The following is a 19,582-nucleotide window of genomic DNA, read 5'->3' as shown; positions in this document are numbered from 1 at the left end:
AGCTGGTCCTCCAACCTGAGTCTTCTGACTGCCTGGTGACAGTGAACAGAAACACTGTACACAAGCTGGGTTTCTGCCAGGCCAGAGAGCCCCCTCCCCAGCCATCATTCCACTTTGTTATCATTTGGAAATGAGAGTATGTTGCTAATTCTGATCTTGCTCTGGAGAGGAAAGGAGAGGCGAGAGGGAAGATTCTCAAGTGAGTTTTCTTCATAGTAGGGGAAAGGGTGATAGTTGGGGAGGAAAGCAACCCAGAAAACAATAAAATAATTCTTCTCCTCTCAAGTCACTCTCTCTTGGGATCTAGAACACATATTTTCAAATAACCTTTTTAAAACGTGTGCCATGCACAGAGGGGTGTAGCCTTCATCCCGGGGACTGGCCCTGTGTTGAGCTGACACAAATGTCAATATCTGCATGGAGAGTGGAGTCAACAATTAAACGGGGTGGGTGAGTGGATGGGGGTGGGTGGGGAGGAGCTGGACAGGGCTATAATCCTTCCCTGTCCAGTGGATCAGGAAGTGAAGATTTCTTTAGGGGCCAGCCCGAGTCTGTCCATTGGGTATCTGGTTCCCTTTCCCTTCCCCCATGGTTTCTGTCTTACTCTTGTTCTAATTTTCTTCGGCTTATGATGCCCTTCCAGGAATGTCACAGTTTTTGACAAGGTTTACCTTTGGCCTTTCAAATGGCGATATGACACCAGTTGAATGAGGATCAAAAAGCTATATTCACAATCTTCTGATTCCAAGTTTTCTTTTTATCTTCTTTATTCCCTCTAATTTATCTGCCTTGTGGCAAACAGTGTGATCAGCCTCCTCTCGCTAGAGTATGAAGGGAAGCCATGGGCATTTTGCTGAAAGTAAGCTTTGATTTTATCATCTATGTAATAGACATGATAATCTTGGCCTTTCCTATCTCATGTGCTATTGAAGATCAAAGAAATATGGAAAGTTTAAAAACTCTAGGACTTCCCTGGTGATGCAGTGGTTAAGAATATGCCTGCCAATGCAGGGGTCATGGGTTCGAGCCCTGGTCCGGAAATATCTCACATGCCGCAGAGCAGCTAAGCCCATGTGCCACAACTACTGAGCCTGCGCTCTAGAGCCCGTGAGCCACGCTACTGAACCCGCATGCCACAACTACTGAAGCCTGTGCACCTAGAGCCCGTGCTCCGCAACAAGAGAAGCCACTGCAATGAAAAGCCCGCGCACTGCAACGAAGAGTAGCCCCCACTCGCTGCAACTAGAGAAAGCCCACGCGCGGCAACGAAGACCCAACGCAACCAAAAATAAATAAATTAATTAATTAAAAAAAATAAAATAAAACTCTCTAAAGTGCTAGAAAAAGTACTAAAATATGAGCAGACTATGATCTGCAGATTTCCCTCCCCTAATGGAAAAAAGTCCTAAGTAGTCATTAATTTCGTAAATTGTTGGTACCCAGGATCTCCCCTCTGCTTCTTCGAGTAGACTACAAAGGATAGATGTGTGGGCAGTGAGGGTGGGGGTAATGGGTAGGAAGGTGCTTCCAAGGTTGACCTGATTTTCAGGTCCCAGAGCTGCCATTTGCTAGCTGTTTGTGCTAAGCAAAGCACTTACTGTTTTCAAGGTCCAGTTTCCCAATCTGTAAAGTGGGACTACAATGCCTACCTCACAGGGTTTTTGTGAAACTTAATAAGAAACAAACATGGCTGCCATATACTGAGCACTTGGTTTGTATCAGCTACTTGAATTAATGACCTCAGCACTCACAGTGTCTTAGAAACCCATGCTTCATGAGACTATCTCTAGATTAAGGGGATCTGAAGCTCAGAGATGTTCAGCAATTCACTGAGAATCATAAAGGGAGTAGAAGAGCTAGAATTCTAAGACAGATCTGTTTATTCCAAAATCTGGTAACGTCTCACTGCCTCACTTTGCCTTTGAGGGTCTATGTGGAAATACTTTATAAACAGTAATATGGTGTGGAGAGCCACTTGCTTCATGAGCAAACACTTACTAAGGATCTATTTTGTTGAGAACCTGGGACACAGCCTAAGGACAGAGGCCGTGGATTGAGTATTACCTTTCTTTGGGCTTCAGTTTTCCTGTCTGTAGAATAAGAGAAGAATCTCTTAGATCATCTTTTTTTTTTTTTGCGGTACGCGGGCCTCTCACTGTTGTGGCCTCTCCTGTTGCGGAGCACAGGCTCCGGACGTGCAGGCTCAGCGGCCATGGCTCACGGGCCCAGCCACTCCGCGGCATGTAGGATCTTCCCGGACCGGGGCACGAACCCGCGTCCCCTGCATCGTCAGGCGGACTCTCAACCACTGCGCCACCAGGGAAGCCCTAGATCATCTTCAAAGTGCCATTTTGCCTAGCTCTGACTTTCTAAAAGTATATATCAAAAGGATTTTGAAAAAGTAATGAGTTAAATTGAAGATGGGGAGGAGAGAACAGATGTTCATCCATGACTAAGCTACGCCATGTACTGTGTGCCTGATAGTCTCCAAAGGTGGCTGCCCCCAATTCCTTCCCTCTCTGTACATGCATTCTGCTCCTCACATCAAGAGGTGAAGTCCACTTCTATCTTCTCCTTGAATCTAGTCTGGCTTCAGTGACTTACTTGGCCAACAGAGAACAGCAGAAATGATGATTTGGGACTGCCAGGAAAAGGTCACAAGATGCTTTGGTAGTGCTGGTTCTAGGGATGCTCCCTCTTGGAACCCAGCCCTGTTGCTGTGCTGTTGTTTGTGTTCCTGTTCCATGTCACATGGAAAGCACATGTTTAGGTGTTTTAATCAGCAGGCCTTAGCTGAGCTCCCAGGTGAGAGCAAGTGCCAGCCTTATGAGTGTGGCATCTTGGACATCCAGTCCAGTTGAACCTTCAGATGACTCTAGCCCCAGCCGACATCTGACTACAACTCATGAGAGGCTCTAAGCAAAAACTACCTGGCCAAGCTCAGGCAACTCAGAGAACTGTAAGGTATCATCACAAGTTTTTGTTTTAAGCTATTAAATTTGGGGTGGTTTGATAGGCAGCAGTAGATAATTGAAACACATTATTTAATTGCCACAATAAGACTTGCAATTTTAGCCCCGTTTTATGGGAAGGACATCTGAAGTTCAGAGACATTAAGTTAATTGTCTAAGGTCATGTGGAATGTGGCAAAGCTTTGGTCAGATAGGAAATCCATTTGATTTCAAATCCTGCATTTTAAACTTCATTACCAAAGGATCTTTTTTTCCTTTAGTCATTTATTAGCAAAACCATTAAGTTGAAGTAGACAACTGAACCTAGATACTGCTTATATATAATAAGATTTGGGGGAAATTATAAAATAATAACTCTAATTTTCCTTTATTGGGTATTAATTATCTACCATATTTTAATGACATTTGGTTATGGCTTATAAAACTAGAATTATTCTTCCCATGTTTCAATTCTAGTTTGGCCAAATTGCTGGCCAAAACCTTTGTGAAATACCTACACATCAACCAAAGTCCAGGCTCCCTTTGTCTCTCCCCAGTTTTCTCAGCCCTGTCTGCAACTTTGCAAATATGTCTGCCACCTGCCACCTCTACTGCCCTGGAAACCTGGCCATTTATTCAAAGCTCATTCAGAAAATGATAAGTGAGTATTGATTTTGGGAAGGCACTGTGCTTGGTACTAGGGACCACCAAGTACCACCGTGCTTGGAATCTGGGATTCAGATTACAGACAGATACACAGACAGACAAATAATCACACAGCCATAACCCAGAGTGAGGACGGGGTGGGGCAGCACTAGAGGTATTTATGAGTCCTTCACTCCCCTCTGCTCACATTCAGCCTTCACTGAGCTACTTTTAAGTCCCTGAACATGTTGTCCTGTTTCTTAGCCCTGGCTTTACTCATGCTGGTTTTTTCTGCCCTTCTTCACCTCACAAGCCTCCATGCGGTTTTATTACCTCGATTGGCAAACTTAGCAAATGGCTGTGCAGTGGTCTGCTATTCTGTGTATCTCTCCGTTTAACGGAATTCCTTCAAAGCAGGGATTGTCTTTTGTCTTTTTCCATTTTGTTTTCCCTGCCTTTTTAAAAACAGATCAAATTTATAACATCTAATGACCATCAATAAAAACAATAAAACTAAGTTAATGAACACAAACATTTTTCAGTCAGGTGTCACCCTCAGCACTCAATTTACTTCTGCACTTTGTTTTGGTTGCTTGGTTTGAAAAACTCAAATTGCCCTGATGAGCAATTGTCAGAGTTTTTAAAGAGCAAGCTTCCTAATCTCGGGGTAGTGGAGTTCACAGAGGGGACAGCAAATTCTCATTCAGAATGTTGCACAAAGACAGCTTAACCTGGCAGCATGTGACATCATTGGGTAACAAACATGCAATCAAAGAAATAAACAAGGTAAGTATAGATTGTGTTCCATGCCGAAGAGGTTGAAAAGAGGGTAATGTTTCAGAGAGTAACTGGAGCACAGAAAGGAAAGGGGACTTTAGGTAGGAGCTGGGGAAAGCCTCTTTGAAGAGGGGAAGTTTGAGGAGATAACTGAAGAGTGAGAATAATTCAGGTATGCAAACAGCAGAAGGAAGAACATTCTGGGCAGGTAAGAGTAAGTGCAAAGGCCCTAGAACGGGAAGAAGCCTGGGATTGACTCTGCACCTTCCTTTTAGGAAACCACATCAGAGATTTCAGATAAACCTAGATATTCCCAGTGGTCCCTTATAGATGCCTGACCTCTTTTCTCAAACACAGTGTCACGAGCAAACTTGGGAGGCACTGGACCCATTTGATAGCTGACAAGTAGAGCAGGAATGTGACAGCTGGTTATTGACAGGCCATAATGAGGTCCCAGCAACACTCTGGCTTCAAGTCCAAGAGTCCTAACCACAGTATCACACCACTCCGCAGCCAGAAGGTAGAGTCGTTCCTAAAACCCAACGTTCTTCCACCAGAAACCAGGGACTTGGTGCCAGGGCAGGATTTATGACCTAGTAACTGAGGACAGAAATAATTGGTCACATTAGTGACTGGCAGTCCCAGGCCAGGCTCCACTCTGGAGGGGCAGCATGGAATGAAATAGCTGAGGAAAGTTTACTTTTCTCAGCCCAGGTGCTCTACTGTGGCCAGCGCAGCCCTAATGAGCTCTACATATTCAGGACACAAATAATTGATGGTCCAATTTAAAGTGTGCAGAGGCCACATTTCTTTCCAGGCTCTGACGGGAAAACACCAGCTGAGGAAGAATGAAGAATCGCCTGTTCTAAGTTATTTTCCTTCTGTGGTCATTCGATCCCCACGAAGACTGCCTACCCAGTCAAGGGCCTGGAGGAAGGAGGCAATTACCCAGAGAAGTCAAGCAAAAAGGAAAGGACAAAGGAAAATCGTGCACCAGGGAAGAGGTCCTGGGCTCCATGCTGGAATGGATACAGCCTTAAACATACCCTGCTTCGCAAAGAAGCTTGAGTTAAGGCCTTGGACTTTGGGGTCAGACAGATCTAGATATGAAAGTGAATTCAGCTACCTTTTATATGGGGGATCTAGGCAAGATTTAACTGCTCCATGACTCAGTTTACTCACTTGCTAAATGGGGATTAAGAGCACAGCCTTTGGGGCAATCAGACTTGGATTTCCAATCCAGCTCTGCCACTGGACTGTGTCATAAAAGGCCAAACTCCCATGTTATCCAAACTCCCATGTTAGTTTCTTTATTTCTGAAAAGGAAGTGAGTAAGTAGTTACTTTGGAGTTCTGTTGGGAGGATTGCTTGAGACAAGACATAAAATGAATGTGCTCAGTGCTGGGGAGGATCATTGTTAAATTACTACTTACCACTCGTTGAGCTCTAGGACAGTGGTTTTCAAAGAGTGGTCCCTGGACCTGCAGCATTAGTCTCACCTGGGGACTTGTTAGAAATGCAAATTCTGAGGTCCTACCCCAGACCCACTGAATCAGAAACTTTGGGGGTGAGCCCAGCCTGCTGTGTTTTATCAAGTCTTCAAGAAGATTCTGGTACATGCTCACGTCTAAGAATCTCTGCTCTCCGTGGTAATCCAGAATGCACCTGAGACATTTCAGTTCTGTAGCCATCTCTGACTCCTAAATGCTGTAATCCTTCCAAATGAGCTCTCTGCTCCTTCCTTTCTGCCCCCAAACAGGGAAGAAATGCTTTATTACTCAGGATAAAGTAATTATCCTCTCATATGAGGTAACGTATTTTACATGCTTACTATGTTCCAGGTGTGCTGATAACAGTTTCACACAGATTACTGCAATTTATCTCTTTAATCACCCTCTATGTTAGATATTATCTTTGTTTTGCAGATAAAGGAACTGAAGGTCTGTGAGGTGAAGAAAACTGCCCAAAGATTTACAATTGGTGAGTGGTGAGGCCAGGATTCAAACCTCAGTAGTCTATGTCTAGAGCAGTCATACTATCCCTTTATACCAGAATGAAGAACATTTGTGCACAGAGGCTGATAGACCTGTGAGATCATCTTAACTTCTCAGGTTCCTCATTATGTAGAGGGGTCAATAGGGAATTCCTTACTGAGGCTTGAAGGATTCAAAGAGCTTAAATATGGTTCATCGTAACCCGTACCCCTCTCCAATTTCCCTGCAAATTGTAAAATGTCTTTGGGGAGAACATTTTTTTCTTTTTCTTTTTTTTATTGAAGTATAATTGATTTGCAATGTTGCATTAGTTTCTGGTGTACAGCAAAGTGATTCATATATATATATATATATATATATATATATATATATATAAATTCCTTTTTGTATTCTTTTCCATTATGGTTTAATACAGGATATTGAATATAGTCCACTATGCTATACAGTAGGACCTTGTTGTTTATCCATTCTATATATAATAGTGTGCATCTGCTAGTCCCAATCTCCCACTCCAACCCTCCCAGGTCCCCCTCCCCTTTGGCAACCAGAAGCCTGTTCTCTTTGTCTGTGAGTCTGTTACTGTTTCATAAATAGGTTCATTTGTGTCATATTTTAGATTCCACATATAAGTGATATCATATGGTATTTGTCTTTCTCTTTCTGACTTACTTCACTTAGTATGATAATCTCTAGGTCCATCCATGTAGCTGCAGATGGCATTATTTCATTCTTTTTTATGGCTGAGTAGTATGCCGTTGTGTATGTGTGTGTATATATATATACACACACACACACACACATACCACATCTTCTTTATCCATTCATCTGTTGATGGACATTTAGGGTGTTTCCACGTCTTGGCTACTGTGAATAGTGCTGCTAGAGTTTTCTCTGTATATATGCCCAGGAGTGGGATTGCTGGATCACATGGCAACTCTATTTTTAGTTTTCTGAGGAATCTCCATACTGGGGGAGAACATATTTCTGATTCATTGAGATATTCTTTCTACTGCTCTCCACTCATCTCTAACCTCTGCCTTCCCACCTGAATATAGGTATTCAATACCTATAAATATAACTGCCTACCTTTTATGTGCCACACATTGCATTTAAGAACAATTTAACAAATAAGTGCCCTTCCTCATTTGCTGCCGATCATCTGATAGGCACTCCATCTGGGTGCACATTCTTTTTGACACACCATGGATCCTGTGTGTGTGTGTGTGTGTGTGTGTGTGTGTGTGTGTGTGTGTGTGTGTGTGTCTGTGTTTGTATGCACTTAACAGAATAATCCACAGTACCCCATAATATGAAGAGACCTATAGGAGGAGAGAGGGAACAGGAAAGAAAAACCTGAACTAATCTCTCTATAGGCAACTAATTGCAGTTTTGTGGTTATTTGGGGCACTTGATTACTGTGCAAAGAACCTGGCCTCTGGGGAAACAAGCCTCACACATACTGATCTCCCTCTTGAACCCCTTTGATAGGAGCAGCATGTTTCAGATGCAGATTCTAGAAGACTTAAAAGCAGGTCTGTTTTTAAACACGCTGCATATTGAACTTTCTCCTCTGTGGCAGGCAGGCCACGTAGTGGCTTTTGAAGCTATTAAAGGCTCACTGGCCCTTCAAAAATGGCTGTTGTGGACCTATGGTTTTAGAAGCTTTTTAAAAAGCCTTGTGGGCTTATTTTTAGAGCAAACCTTAACCTTGTAAAACTTCTTAAAGGAACCACGGAGGGTCCAATTGCTAGAGCCCACAGGCAGCTGCTCCCAAGGTTTCCAGCATAACCTTTCCTTGTGATTGATGTGAGTACCAGGCTGCCACATGAGCCTGGAGTTAGCTGCCCCTTGAGAGGGTGTGTCTTAGGAGCCAGGAGACCTGAGACCTGGGCCATAGGTGAGTCATCCAGGGAGGCAGAGTTGTCTCCCAGTGAGTGGAAACCCTAGAATCACAGACTCACAGAATCTCAAAGACTCCCCTGAAGGAAAAGAACCTTAAAAGTCATCCAGTCAGCTCTGATCTGACGCTTGAACCTCCCCTCAAACACACGTATAACAAGGTGGTTCCACCTCCGTTTGCACACCTTCTGCTACGAGAAGATCATTGTCTGGGCACTTATTATTCAACACATTTGTAATTGAGTACACGTTACGTTCCTGACACTGTGAAAAGTGCCGGGGATGCAACAGTGAATAAAAAATTAATCTCAATACAAACTGAACATTAGTGGAAAAGAGAGATGTGGATCAAATGATCACATCCATACATAACTGCAAATAAAAAGTATCATTAAAAAAAAAACTCAAGGATTCATAAAAGCTTCTGACCAGACCTGATGTGGTCTGAGGGATCAGGGAAATCTGATGAAGAAGCGACTTTGAACCAGGACCTGAAGGATGAGTGAATGTTAGCAAGGCAAGAGGAGGTTGGGGGAGGGCACAGAGGACTGAGGGAACATCTCTGAGAGGCTTTCAGGCAGGTGGGAGTGCAGTATTTAAGAAGAGATGAAAGCACTCCAGGTGTGTAACATAAAGGGGAAAGACCTGGTTTGAGGCTGGGGGCATGCAGTGTGTAGGGCATGTATGGCCTTGCTGTCTTGTTGAGGATTTTTATCTTTAACCTGAGAGAAGTTGGAAACCTCTAATTCATTTTAAACAAAGCCTAGGCAACTCACACCAGAGCTGCAAATTCTTTCTCATTTGCTAAGTGTAGTGGTCTAAAATATGTCCATCATTCTCGTCTCTTCAAAAGGTGAAGCCTAATTTCCCTCCCTTGAATGTAGGGCAGTCTTACTCTAATTAATGAAATGTGGCGGAAGTGATTTTATGTGACTTCTGAGGCTAGGATAGCTTCTGTGGCATGCTCTCTCTCTCACATTGCTCGCTCTGGGGGAAGTCAGTCACCGTGCTGTAAGGACACTTAAGCAACCTATGGAGAGGTCTACATGGAGAGGATCTACAAGCAGCACCAAATTGCCAGCCATGGCAATTGGAAACATATCCTCCAGCCCCAGTCAAACCTGTAGATAGCTGTAGCCCCAGCTGACATCTTGACTGTCACCTCATGACAGAGCCCGAACCACCCAGATAAGTTGGTTCTTAATTCCTGGCCTGCAGAAACTGTGAGATAATAAGTTTCAAATTATTGACTTTGGGTCATTTGTTAAGCAGTAATAGCTATCTAATTCTGTAAGACATCTCAAGGTATGGGGAGGAAAGCAGGGACTTCGGGGTTAGAGAGACTTGTATTTGAAGTCCAACTCTCTAACTCTCCGACTTCCAGGTTGTTGGAGTGAAGGCATGTCACATTATCTCCTGGAGCTCCCATGTTCTATCTGTAACATGACATGAGGTCCCATGATATAGGACCATACAGTCATTCTCAGTTTCCTTGCCCTCTCCCATTTCATATCTGATTGAGTCATGCCACCCTCAAAGCTAAGATTAAAAACAAAAGATTGTATTGTCAATAGGCACTGAAGAGTGTGGGTTATCATGATTCCCCTGGAATGAGAGGGCTTGAGAATTGTCTGAAGTTGCCTTAGACCAGGTTTCATTAAAGCACTACAGATTCTCAAGCCTATTCCCCAGTTGGGTCAATGAGTTTAACGAGTCTGTCTCCTGCCATGGTAACAGAATTGCCTTTTGTTTATTTGAAATTTACCTCCTCATCATTGCATGCCTTATTTTCTTTGTTTTCAGTGCAATAAGGAAATAGATTACTAACATCAGATGTGGGCATATGACTTGATTTAGCTGATGGAACAAAAGTGGAAGTGATTTAGGCCAAGACCAAGCAGAAATATTAAGAGCCATTGCAAATTTCAGCCATGTCTTTTTTCCCCTCTGCCATAAGAATGGCATGTCTCTTCAGCTTGGATATAGAATGAGGAAGACATGCAGATCAGAGCACAGCCACCCTGCAGTGTCCTCTGGCAGCAACCTAAGAGAGAAATGAACCTTTGAGAAATTATTCATCTGAGACCCTCTCCCTTGAGTAGGCCTTTAAGGAGTGAGGGTAGAAAGGAGAGGGGGGCAGTCATTGGGTGATTCCCAGATTTTTTTTTTTGCAACCAGGGAGATGGCTTTTAGACCTTTCAATAAGAGTAGGAACCTTGGAGGAGATGGTTGGTGGGGAATGGTGGCTTGTTTGGCTTTGAACATGCCAAGTTGAGGTGCGTAAGGGAGAAGTCCAGTAGACAATAGGATAAACTAGTTTGAATTAGGAAGGAGATCTGGACAGGAGTTATAGATTGGTGTTCATCTACCCATGGAGCAACTTGAAGCCTTGGAAGTCAGTGAAATCCCAGAGGCATCAGAAGCATAAGAGAAGGAAGGAAATGAACGCTAAGGCACACCATGAGGGGAAGTGGTAGAGGAAGAGGAGCAGGGTTAGGGGAGGGGTGGAGCCTAGGAAGGACAGGGGAGGGAAATGAGAGATATACAGGCTACAAAGGAAAGTGAACTAAACCCCTGGCACCAGAATTCCTCTTGGGAAAAGAATTGTCTTTTTTTTTTTTCTTTCAAAGTCATCAATTTACATGAGCTTCAAAAGTCCTGTGAGGTGTATTTAGAGGAGAGCACATATATTCATCCTCAATATCCAGTGAGGAAACTAAGATTCAGAAGGATACATTCTTTGCCCAGAGGTTTTGTTGTTTGTTTTAATTTTTAATTGTGGAAAAAAATGACAAAATTTACCATCTTAACCATTTCTAAGTGTACAGTTCAGTAATGTTAAATATATTCATGTTGCTGTGCAGCCCATCTCTAGAAAGTTTTCATCTTGTGAAACTGAAACTTGGTACTCATTAATCAACTCCTCCCAATTTTCCCCTTCCCTCCGGCTTCTGGCAACCACCATTCTACTTTCTGTTTCTATGAATTTGACTACTCTAGATATTTCATGTAAGTGGAATCATACAGTATTTGTCTTCTTGTGACTGGCTTATTTTATTAGCATAATGTTCCCAAGTCTCGTTCCTGTTGTAGCATGTGTTGGAATTGCCTTCCCTTTTAAGGTTGAATAATATTGCATTGTGTGCATATACCAGATGTTGTTTATCCACTCATCTGTCGATGGCCACTTGGGTCGCTTCCACCTCTTGGCATTGTGAATAGTGCTGCTATAAAGATGGGTGTTTTGAGACATGAAGGAGAGATGGGGAATCTTAGGAGCATAGTATGAAGACAACAGAAGGGATGTCATTATTGCTCCGTATGAGAAAATGAGGGAAGCTTAGCTCCTGAAAGGGATGGGGAGAGAAGAGAAGATTGGGACCAGGGAGGAGAGATAGAAAGAGATGATCTGGGGAGATGAGGTGAAGTAGGGAACACCTGGGGTGAGGGGCCAGTGAAGAATTCCCAGTGTTGTGTAGTCAAAGATCAGAGATGTCTAGCGTTCAGTATAAAGTGGTTACAGTTGTTGTTTTACCCCATCCCCACTACTAAACACATTTGGGGAAAATCTCCTACACATTCACACAAATGCTCTGTATGAGTTGCTTTTTAGTGGAAACTGAGAAAGGGACTCAGTTTCCAATCTGGTTTGATATATGTCAGAGGGCAAAAGAAGCTATAAACTGTCTTATGCAAGGAAATAACAATTATTCCAGAGTTACCAAAGGTGACTCTCAGAGAGTGAGCTCCCTGGGAATTCACAGACAATTTGGGGAGGAATTTGGACTTCCATAGAATGTGCACTAGGTATTTGGACTTCCATGGAACATAGCTAGAAGCTTGGAGGCAATCTTATGTCAGGCAGTGCCTCTTAAACTTTAATGTGTCTCCAAACCACCGGAGGGTCTTGATGAAATGTAGGTTTTGATTTGGTCAGTCTGGAGTGGGGTCTGGGATTCTGCATTTCAGACAAGCTCAATCTCATGGGTGATGGTGATGCTGCTGGTCTGTGGACCACACCTTGAGTCATAGGGCTTTGGATCTCAAAGGGATGGAAAATTCCTTTTGGCATTGTAGTGCCTCTTTCTCTCTCTCTCTCTCTCCTTCTTTCTGTCTCTCTTTGTCTCTTTGTCTTTGTCTCTCTCCTATCATCATCTTCTTCTTCTTCATCATGCACATCATCATCATCATCATCATCTTCATCCTCCTCTCCCAGAATTCCTGAGAAAACGGGGCTCTCCTGTCCTCTGGTGACAGGGAAAGCTGTCAAGGAGTCACTGCTGCCTTGTGACCTCGTGGAGATCACACCACGGTACACTCAGAGGTCCCTTCTGCCTGCTTTGGCCCAGGCTATTAGAACAACAATTTACAGGGAGAAACCAAAGACTCTTTCTCCATCGTTGGCCTCAGAACTCCCCCTCTCAGAAAGAGGGAAAGAGGTGGAGAAAAAGTTTTAAATGGTATTTTTCTTGAGAAAGGTCGCTCTGGGGAGCTAAGCATGAAATGAGTGTGTGATTGGGAGAGGGCTGTGTGGTAAACTCCCTTGTTTTCCACAGATGTTGCAGGAGTCCGAGCCAGAGTTCAGGCAAAATGTTTTCCCGCAGATCCACCCCTGCCCCAGAGGCTGTGAGGAAGTTGGCAAACGACATTCAGATCTAGTCGGGCTCAGGCAACCTCACGGAAACAGGAGAACTCACAGAATCTGAGGGGAAATGGTGGCTGGAGAACATCTAACAAGAAGAGATGAGAGGAGGAGGAGGGAAACTCCACTGAATGGTGCATCTCCCGTGGGCAGAGCCCTGTGCTAGAAGCTTCCAGTACCTACCTTAGGTGTTTAAGGAACCCCCTTGCTTTCTCATTGGGTGCTTCTTTTGCTGGGAAGGCTTCCTGCCTCAGAGGCAGCCCAACTCACTCAGAAGCATGCACTGTGGAAATGATCTTGGGTAGCCTCGGCCTGCAGTGGCTTGAAGCAGGATTCCAGTTCCCTGGCCAGAGATTGAAGTCAGGCTGCGGCAGTGAGAGCGCTGAATCCTAGCCACGTGACCACCGGAGACCAGTGGCCAGTGACAAGGCGCCTGGCCCGTCAGCTTTGTAGAAATGGATTTCCACAAAGAGGTGGAAAGTAGTGAAACAAAGTGTCTATTAGGAGGAAAAACAGTACATGTGAATAGGCACACATGGGCGGACTCAGAGAGAGATTTGTGCCTTCGAGGTAGTTTGAATCACTTATATGGGGCATTTCTTCTGGCTAATCATCTTGCTTTGCCTGGCTCTGAGTCCATATTTGGTTTATCTCAGTGTCCTATCATGTGCGTGCACACATCTCTTAGCCAAGATGGATTCTAGCGAAGAGGGCTATGGGTAGGTTGACATCACCTACTATGGGCTGGTGCTCCCTCCCTTTTGACCTCTGAGGAGCCTTTCTACACATGTGTAGTCGGGAAGGTCTCCTTGACCTTGAGAATGAGGAATATGTGGTCTCTTTATCTCTTATCTGGGCAGGGCTCAATTTCTCCTCCCTCCTGCTATCGTCTTCATCTTGAAGTACCTGTCCACAGGGGACAAACTCCAGCTGCTCAGCCTGCGGCCCATCTATCTCCTGCCTCAGAAAGACTGCCCCTTACCTGGAGCTAAAATCTGCTTTTCTCATCCATGCTGAGGACTTCTTTTGGGCTGACGCTGCCCTCCAAAGCCACAGTGAGCAAGGACACCCCCAAATCTCTGCCATGCATCCTGCAGTCAGCAGGGCACGTCCCAGTCACATCCATCCGCCTGTCTGATCCTCAGAGCTTCCTGGAAGAAAGCAGGGGGGCAGTTCTTCTTCCAGGGTTTCAGATAAGAAAGAGGAAAACTTGAGATGCTTTTTGTGCTCGTGGGAGAGGTTGAGAGCACAGGCTCTAGAGTCTGGCCACCTGGGTCCGTCACAGCCCAGCCGCTATTGGCTGTGTATCTTTAAGGTGGGCTCCTTGACTGCTCTAAGCCTGAGTTTTCTCTTCTGTAAAATGGGCATAACAATATTACATACTGGAGATCGTTGTGGTGAAGACTAAAAAGTAGAAGTCAAGTACTTAACCTTGGGTTTATAGGAACTTCCCTTCAGTTCTTGAGGAGGGAGAGGAGAAAAAGATGGAGGTTAAGTGACTCTCCCAAGCCCAGAACATGGTGGCACCAGATTTAGAACTCAGTATTTCTGAGGTTAAATTCAATACTTTCCCACTATATTCAATATCTTGCATTCCCAGGCCCACCAAAGACTGAAACCCGCCCCTGACCCTCACCTTGGCAGCCTGGCCCTGCACTGAGCTGTTCACGATAGGTGGTCACCCACTGAATGGGGGTTAGGATGCCCTCCTTCCCCCCACCCCAAAAGCCTGAAAGGGCTGTGTCAGCCCTTCCGACCTTGAAGTTAGACACTGCCCTTTCCCCTTCAGCCTCTTTTCAAATACAAACACCCTCGCAAGGTGGGATAATGGAGGGAACCTCCCTCTGCCGAAAGCCTGTCCTGGTCCAGTCACTCCACAGATGCTGACCCACTGCTCATTCACAACCATTGTGGAAGTGGTGTTATTTCCCGTCTCACACGTGAAGAGAGAAAAGCCCAGAGAGGTTAAGCAACTTGCCTGAGGCCACACACTAGCACTGATGGCACAAGGATTTGAACCGTGAGGCCCAGTGACAGTGTCTGTGCTCATAACCTCTAGGGTGTAGTCCCCAACCTGGGGCTCCTTCTATCCCCTAAGTGGAGGGGAAGACGAATAGCTCTAGAAGGCTCCCCCTGCACAGGATGGTTTCTAGCTTGTGTCGCCCTGCCTTGCTCACTCTCTCCAGTCTCTTCCATATCAACCCAGAAAGAAAACTTAATCCCTTCCTCAGTTTCCACCAAAAGAAGAATACTGTATCTCATCTGATGCTCCAGCAGCACTTGGAGGGGGTCATTAGTGCCCCTCGTGCCCTTAGTTTGACAGCAGATGGACCTCAGAGAGGTGAAGTAGCTTGCCCCGAGGACACAGATCTGTTAAATAGGGGCTCAGCTAGTGCTTCCTATACAACCCCACCTCCAAGCTGGCAGGCAGCGTCTAACACCCTAGGGGGGCCTTCATCAGATTCTTTCAGGATGTCACAACAGGCACTTGGGGTTGGGCAGGCCCTAAGTCTGGCCCCTCCAGAAACAAGCCTCATTCGCCAGGGCGGGGAGGACATCGGGGAGCCATGGGAGGTGATGAGGGGGCTGTCCAGCAAAGCAGGCGGAGCAGGTTTCCAGAGAGTTTGGGGTGGGAATGAGCGAAAGGTCCAGGCAGGCTCTCAGGTCAGGAGTTTCAGCTGTTTTCCAGAGAGTGAGTCTGGGCCACCGAGGATCTGTGGAATCCAGCCATGGGATTGGAGGGAATCCACAGCATAGGGTCGAGGAGTCAGCAGGAGTGTCCCATTAGGGTCAAACGCTGAGGGTTTACGGATAGAATTAGGCCCCGGGGAGATAACTGGAGAGGTGGAATATTACACCCACCAGTCAGGAGGGAAGATTTCTGAGGCCACACTGCCTGGGTTCTCACCCTAGTGTTTCCATTTGTTACCTGTGGGACCTTGGCAAGTTACTCACATCCTTTGTATCTCATGTTCCGCATCTAGGATACTAATAGGATCTAAGTCATAAATAGAATTCTTGTGAAGATGAAATAGATGAGAAGAAGCTGCTGGACATCTGTGAACTGGCCCAGCACTAAAAGCAAGGTTGTTAGGTGCTGGCCTCGCCCTTGCAGCCAGGCTGCAGTGTTCTCTTGCTGAACATAAATCATCTCACAAATGAGACCAAAAAAGGGCTACTTTATATATTTTCTAAACATTTACAGGAACGGGGTCACCATGCAAACCACAAAAATACCAGACATCCGCCTTTCCCTGCTAATATGCGTGAGTGACTGCTGCCTCTTTATTCATTACTTCTTTAGCCTCTTTCTCTTCTTCCCTTTTTTTAATTTTATTGAAGTATAATTGATTTACAACATTGTGTTAATTTCTTCTGTACAACAAAATGACTCAGTTATACATATATGTGTATATATATATGTATATATATACATATATATACACATTCTTTTACATATTCTTTTCCATTATGGTTTATCACAGGATATTGAATATAGTTTCCTATGCTATTCAGTAGGACCTTGTTGTTTATTCATCCTATGTATAATATTTTGCCTTATCCTTGCTTCTTGATAGCACCCAATACCGAGCAAACCCCTACTTCCTTGAACTCTCTCCAAGATCACCTGACTTCGGTTCCTTTAAGTACACATCCTATAAGTCCTTCCTGTCACCCTCTGCTGAAACACCCAATGGTTCCCTGTGATGTAACGCTCCCTCATTTCAATGAGTCCATCAACCCAACGTTCAACTACAGATTGTTCCTCGTGGTCTTTGTCTGGAGGGCATGGGCACAGTTAATAAATGAAGCATGTAGAACAGTTCCTGGCACACAGTAAACACCATGCCAGTGATGCCATCATAATTACGGGGTAGGTTACCAAGGCAGCCTCAGGGACAGGGAAAAAGCATCAGGACAGAGGCCAAGTGGAATAGTGGATTTAGGTCCAGGAGACTTCAATTTAATCCCTACCTGCCATTCCAAATAGTAACTCACATTTTATTGTACACTTCAAAAGAGCCAGACACTGAGCCAGAGCTCAGGCAGAGCTGAGAGTCTGCTGTGAAGAATCTCACTTATTCACTGGGGTGCCATGGGCAAGTTGCTTAAGCTCTCTGAGCCTCAGGTTTTCCATCTATAAAAAAATGGGAAAACTAAAAATTCAGGTTTGTTGCGAGGCTCCAGTGAGAATGAGCGTGCCGTAGTCTAGGTTATGATCATAAGGCTTCCAATTATTCCAGCTTATACCCAAGGCTGGCAAAGGACAGAGAGCGAGGCTGATTTAGAGTCAGATTCCTGAAATTCCTGCATTTTTTTTACCTTCTTGCAGAGGAGGCCTGGACTGCCACTCTGAATTGTGTGGCTCTGTGGGAATGGTGAAAAGCCATCTGTCAGGAACCCCTTCCTTGGCCTCAAGTTTCCATGTAGCTCCTTTTCCAGGGAGACCAGGAATGATGAAAAGCTTTTGGCTCCATGTCACTTATTAACGTGACCAAGACACTTATTTGAGACCCAGTTTTCCGACAAAATGGAATAAAGTTAATTTCTACCCATATGTTTGTGGTGCGGATCAAATAAAAAGGTGCAGATGGGACTGTGTTGTCAACCACGGGGGAAAGAGGACATTATCCATTCCTCTGAGGCTGCCTCCCACAGAGTGGTCTCCAACTTGGGGACCCAAGTGTCTGCTCTCTGAGGGCTGAGCTATTGGCCATGGGCCACGGTGCTTGTTCATGTGTCTCTGTGCATTAACACCCTCCTCTAAAGCTACACTTGTCAGGGAGGCTGAACAGAGCCCTCACATTGGGCTGATGTGAACAGGTTTCTTCCAGCTGATTTCGGCACCATCTTTAGAGTGTCATCCTTATCTCTGGTTGAGGCTGGGTTGCTGTCTCGTCCGCTTTCCAGCATGCAGGGAGGATAAAAAGCAAGTCCTGCATAAAGGGCATGATCCTCAAGGAGGTAACCTGGAGGTTCCAGGCATCATTTACCCTCATTCATGTCCCACTTCAAGGAAGGATGACAAATGTAGCCTCTAGTTTAGTGACCATGTGCCCAGCTTCAATTTGGGAGTTTTATTATTCTAAGTTCAAGATCAGGAATAGCAGAAGCAAGAAAAACATCAGGGAGATTAATACAGTCAGCCTTCATTACCTGCAGGTTCCACATCTGTGGATTCAACCAACCAAGGATGGAAAATATTTGGAAAAAATTCCAGGGAGCTCCAAACAGCAAAACTTAAATTTGCTGTGCAGGCAACTACTCACATAGCATTTGTATTTTATTAGGTATTATAGGTAATCCAGAAATGATTTAAAGTATTCAAGAGGATGTGCATGTGTTATATGCAAATACTATACCGTTTTATATGAGGAACTTGAGCATCCGTGGGTTTTAGTGCTGGGATTGGCGGTCCTGGAACCAATCCCCTGCAGATACCAAAGGACGGTTGTACAGATCAATTCACCCATGAGGTCACTGAACCTGAGTCAGTGTCTGTACTGAGTAAATATCTGGATGAACAGCAGAGGGAGGGTCTAGTCAGTTGCTTGAATTATTCAATGCTAAAAATCAAATGTTTGGAATCATCCCTGTGAATCTTCACATTTTTCAATTTCTGTCTAGATCTTGGCACTGGGCAGACAGAGTCTTGGCCTCATAACTCAGTACATGAACAATCACATACAGCCCCCCACACATAGGGGGGCGTGTTTGTGTATGTGTACAAACCTACATACACATGCAATATAGATTTACACTTGCATAGATCCTAATCTTGTACTGGAGGAAGAGAAGTCACACCTAGTTACTTCCGTCTTTTCAGTAGGCACATGGCGTTGGTGAAAAAAGCAGTCTCGGGAACCAGAGATCTAGGTTCAAATGCAACCCATGTCATTGATACACAGTGTAATTCTGGGCAAGTTTCTCAATTTCTCTTGACTTCTGTTTCCATATTTATAAAATGAGTGTAATATCATCTGTCCTGAAATATTGTTTTATAATTAATTACAATGTCATACTTATTTGCTTTCTGATATAATACTTTAGGTATAGTTGATACAAAATGAGTATTAATAGTTATTTTATTATGGTTAGGCAACTGAGGCCCAGTGCAAGTTAATGGCAGACCAGGAATTTCCCTTCTCCCTCCTTAATATAAAGCAAGATCTTTTTAAATTTGTACTGCTCTCAGATACACTTATTTGTTTTTAAAAATTAAGTCCTTTTTGAAAAGTACATTGTTTATTGAAGTAAACACACATACAGAAAAGTGCATAAATCATAAGTGCATAGCTCACTGATTTTTCCAAATGGGGAATCTGCCCCATGTTATTAGCACTGAGGTCAAGAACCAGAACATCACGAGCACCCTGGCAGCCCCCTTATTACTCTCTCTGAAAGTAACTACTACCTTACATTACAGATTAATTTTGCCTTTTTTATACTTTATACAAATGGAATCACAGATAGATGTTACTATGTCTGGCTTTTTTTACTCTACACAATGTTTGAGACATGTATCCATACTGTGTGTAATTGTGGCTTGCTTGATCACTCTTGTTACTGCACAGTGTTCCAGTGAATATACTACAATTCAATGATCCATTCTACTGTTGACAGGCATCTGGGTGGTTCCTGAGTTTGGGCTATCATCAATAACGCTGCTTTAA

At 44.3% G+C, this 19,582-nt stretch overlaps 1 long non-coding RNA gene across 2 annotated transcripts in view; it reads left to right on the top strand.

Moving 5' to 3' along the window:
• Nucleotides 1-19,582, top strand: part of LOC137218793 (uncharacterized) — a 121,588-nt gene that overhangs the window by 83,446 nt on the left and 18,560 nt on the right. For both annotated transcript variants that reach the window (XR_010940855.1, XR_010940854.1), the window contains exons 4-6: nt 2,787-2,964; nt 3,509-3,612; nt 6,299-6,353. This is a non-coding gene — a long non-coding RNA (uncharacterized lncRNA). The remainder of the gene's footprint in view (nt 1-2,786; nt 2,965-3,508; nt 3,613-6,298; nt 6,354-19,582) is intronic.

Source organism: Pseudorca crassidens, chromosome 2 (genome assembly GCF_039906515.1).
Source record: "Pseudorca crassidens isolate mPseCra1 chromosome 2, mPseCra1.hap1, whole genome shotgun sequence".
NCBI classification, from domain to species: domain Eukaryota; kingdom Metazoa; phylum Chordata; class Mammalia; order Artiodactyla; family Delphinidae; genus Pseudorca; species Pseudorca crassidens.
Note: the sequence above shows the minus strand (reverse complement) of the source record. Positions and strands in the feature narration are given on the sequence as shown.